The 4,662-nt window shown below is 38.4% G+C and overlaps 1 pseudogene; it reads right to left on the reverse strand.

Annotated features, from left to right (window-relative positions):
* The window catches only part of LOC140337774 (vomeronasal type-2 receptor 26-like), a 97,731-nt pseudogene that overhangs the window by 72,594 nt on the left and 20,475 nt on the right, over positions 1-4,662 (reverse strand).

Consider the following 4,662-nt stretch of genomic DNA (forward strand, 5'->3'; position numbering starts at 1 on the left):
TGAAGTGTTTTATTATTATTAATACTAAACTGGATTTATACAGTACCAACATTTTACGCAGCCCTGTACCATAAATAGGGGGTGCACATGACAGAAGGACATAAATAAATAAACAAGAATCAATGGTGAGTGAATGGTGAGTGAGTAGTGAGGGTTTAAAAGACAAAAGAAGACAGGTGTCACAGATCCCTACAGGACCAGGGAATCTGCATTTCAGTGTCACTCACCTTGCACTCGCCTGCTGCCTGCACCAACTCTGCTCAGGAATCTCTTACTATTCTCACTTCCTGGTCATTTGGCTCCATGTCTGCTGCTCCTTTACCTCAGAGTATCAGAGTGCTCCGTAGACGCGCTCCACCTCCTGGTTATGTTGATGATGAGGGTGATGGTGGCCCCAGTGCCTGCTTGCCGTTGTAATACTAGTATTAACAGTAGCAAGGGCAACATCTTTGTCATGAACAACAGGGAGGGAGGTGGAGGAAGAGACAGCTGCAAGATGGCAAAGTCGTCTGATGTCTACTTTGGGTGTGGATAAAGTGGCCCTTCCAATGTACTGAGTGGTGAATTCCCCTATGGCATTCGTATATGTAGTGTCTAGTTTGATAATGTATTTGCCTTGCTGTAAATGAAATGCACAGAACATGCAGATGCTCTTTGCCCTATCAAATGGAGATAATGAAAACCATTTCAAAATGGTGTCAATGGTGATAATAAAGAATAACCAAACAGTTGTTGGCCTCAATTGATAAAATGTTGCCCTGCCAGGACCCCAGTTGTTCCTGTGCAGCTGTGATGATTGCAAATGATGAGGCAGGATGACTGCAACTGGGAACTGAAATTTGCCTTCACTGGTCACTGGGCTTGCCTATCTCCCTTCATCTTGCTGCCATGTAAACATCTTTTCTTCTTCTTTATCATCCCCCTAACCTTGGATGTGCCGATCTCTTCTTTCAACCCATGTAAGATCAACAACCTCATCATCTACCCCTTATCCCTCCTCTTTTTTACATATTGAACCTCACATTAAATTGCAGGATGTGGCACCTGTAAGTTAGGTTGCCTGGGCACTCCTTCTTCAGTTATGTGCTGTTTTGGAAGTACAAACTAAACCAACAAACTCGTATTTCTGCTATTCCTCTTCCAAGGATAGAAATAACCTTTGGGTATCAATGAACATTAGATCGTTCTCCTGTCCTTCTGATTGTAAGTAGTCATTACTCATTGAACCAGACATGCCATGCTGAAAATGAGCCCCCATATTTGTGTCCCGCTTCAGAAGGTCTGTGGGATTTGTCATTGAAGGAAGTAGAAGGAGGCTGGTCATCATGGCCTACTAACATTCTTTGTTTGCCCTTTCCCCTTTTCTGGGAGAACTAGGAGGTTCTTGAACCATGCTAGATCATCTACTCAATTACCTACACAGCATACTGCGATTGTATGGGACAGACACCACAATGTTTATAAAATGGAAGGCACGGCTGATTTATTGGAGCCTATGCTGATTTAATCTTGCTAGATTGTACTGGGGCAGATTGTGAAAACACCATATTACATCCCCTGCCATGATTACCCAAACTTCCCTTCCTCCAGGGGTCCTTTAATTCTCGTCTTGAAGACTGTAAAATGTTTCAAAAGCAATAAATTCTAATGATGTACTCCTAGTCTGGGCTATTGTTGTCAAGAGGACTCTTCAAAATCCTTTACTCTGACCTTTAAAATGTTGGAAGAATTCAAGGACCTGCTGCCTCAAAGCAAAACTATTTTTTGGAAGATCACTGCAAGGGTTTATTTGCCTATACTCTTAGGAATGCATTATAAAAGGATTGGCCTCCCTTTCTGTTTATTGCACGCATGTTCTGTACACATGTGAGGGTCTTAATATGCCATTTTGCTGCATTTGGCTTCTCTGCAAATGTTCCAGGGAGAAAAATATAAACCAGAATCTTTCCCACTATTGACTTAATAGGATTCAATTTCGACTTTCGGATCAACCAGAACATTGGGCCTGATTTATTAAAGCTTTCCAAGGGTGGAGAAAATACTTTTTCATTAGTAAAGCTGGGTGATCCAGCAAACTTTAAGTGGATCTGGTCTAGGATTTAAAACATTTGCTAGCAAAAAGCAAATTACTTTATAGAAATTCATTCCAGGTTTGTTGTATCACCCAGCTTCAATGATAAAAGTATATCCTCTCCAGCCTTGAAGAGCTTTAATAAATCAGGCCTATTGCCTTAAAACTCAACTCGACAAAACTCAGCAACATCAACAGAGGTAAGTTTGACCAACACTAAAGCATTGACAAAGCATTCCACTTATAGCTCAGAGCAGATCAGAAACACAATCCACAGGAGATGGGGGGTCATCAATGTATTAGGTGTTATGTCTGTTAGGTCTCAAGGTCAAAAGACAGTGCCTATTATTATTAATAATAATAATATTATTATTAATTATAATAATAATAAACAGTATTTTTTTTTAGCTTACCTAATGTTTTTACATAGTGTTTACATAATGTCACTACAAAATTGTTTTTGTTAAAAAATATTTCTGTAGAATTTTGTTTTCATATTACAAATGAATAAAAACATACAAAACATTTGTGAGTATCATTATTTCTTTCTAGAGTTGATAGACATTGTTATACACCTATTGCCTTTTCCATTTAAACTTTCCTTGACGTGTTTCCAACGAGGGCTTCCTCGGAAGGACTTGTTATGGCGGATATCTCAATCTCTGTTTATCTTATCAGGATTCATGTTGTGAATTATCTTTCATCTCCATTGGATTAACGAAACATCGAAACAAAACATGTATTTTAGGTGGTGCATCCCTTTTATTAATTACATCCTTTCTAATGCAAAACCTCAAACCTGATTGTTGACTCCTCTTCATAGGATTCTCATATATTTGTAAGTTCAGCAATGTCAATCACTTATGAGTTGTTGGATTTTGCTCTTTTGGGTCCCTGCAAGGAGCTCTGCAACTCATTTGTATTAGGAAAATAAAATTGTACAAAAATAATTTTAAGAAAAAAAGTTTTGTAGTGACATTATATACACCTTAAAAGTCCCATCTTTACCAAAAAAATACTTTAGATTCTATAAATATATTACTAGGGATGTGGTGTGGTGTTCGAAAGGAATTTTCCTTCTCCTCTCTAAAATGTAGATTTCCATGATCTAAAATTTAATTAGCGCCAACATATTTCGCAGTACTGTACATTAAGTAGGGGTTGCAAATGAGAGACAGATACAGACAGTGACACAGGAGGAGAAGAAGACCCTGCCCAGAAGAGCTTACAATTTTGGAGATTGGGGGTCCTGTCAGTTGGTTTCCGCCCACGTTCAGAGATGAATGCCACAACCGGAACTGACGTAACTTCTGTATTTGGCGAAGATGATGACACATGGCCGTGGAAAGCAAACATGCGCTCCACGGCCACTTGCTAACCAGCTCAGCCACACCAAATGAGCAGGAAGTGAGACAGAGGACCTCCCCCACTGCTTTACCAGGTCCGACCACTAGGGGAGCAAGCCATTGTTAATATTCAATAAATGGGCAATCATGATGTTTGTATCAAAACTCCTCCAGATGTCATTAATAAATAGGATGTAGGGTAATCAGAGAAATAATAGTTATTAACACATAATTGTGTCAACTTGAGAACTCAGTTTTATAAAATCAAAAGAGCTTGCATTGTTTTCTGACACGAGTGATACCTTAGGAAATATATTTAATGCAAGAGATACAACCTTGCTCTTTCCATAGATAATTATGGAAGGTAATCAAGAAGGTATGTGTTTGAATTTTTGGGAAAGTGTTGGAAACTAAGGTTTTCTTGAGTCCTGGAAATACTGTAGCCTTAAAAGTGTGAATCCATTTTGTTTCTTTTGTAAAAATATATTGTCCCAATTTCTACCTGAGATCACTTGGGGGACACTTGTTCAAGAGCTGTAAAGTGATTTGCATTGTTATTAAAGTTGTGTTGTCAGTTCACATGTCTACTAAGGGGGGTGTAATAGTTGTTTATAAGGCTCCTTGGTTAATTTGATTTTATAAATGTGTTAGGGGCACTGAATCCCAAAAGGGATAAGAGGGGTGTACTTGTGGTCTCTGAAGTCTATGTCAGCAATGAAATGGGCCAAATTAGTTACAAAGTCTGAAGAAATTGTATTAGGACCACATATGATAAGCTGAGGGTCCTGATTATTCCCAAAACAGCTAGGGAGATCATGTAACCTATGACTACACCAGGTTCCAGTTTGCAAATTCAGAATATATTCAGAATAAATTTAGGATATGTAAAATGAGATGTCTCTGCGTACGTAATCTAGAGGTTTCCTAAACTTGGAGTTGGACCTTTTGTTCACCACTACAAAACTAAATGAGAAAAGGGAGAGGGAAGTAAATTAACCCCGCTGATGGTGATCCTGAGTGTGGTATGGGGTGATTTTTAAATATTAAAAGTCAGTAGAAAAAACCTACCCCGAGTACGCTGGGGAGGACTGTCTTGGAGGGAAATTTAAAAGCAGATTACAATGTAATCTACTTTTGCAACATTGATCAAGTGATAAGTGATAAAGTTATAAAAAATAAATTCAAATAATAAAAAATAACTCCAAACATTTATTCTATTATTGTACCCTTGTGTAGACAAATTCA

This window comes from Pyxicephalus adspersus, chromosome 9 (assembly GCF_032062135.1).
Source record: "Pyxicephalus adspersus chromosome 9, UCB_Pads_2.0, whole genome shotgun sequence".
NCBI lineage: Eukaryota > Metazoa > Chordata > Amphibia > Anura > Pyxicephalidae > Pyxicephalus > Pyxicephalus adspersus.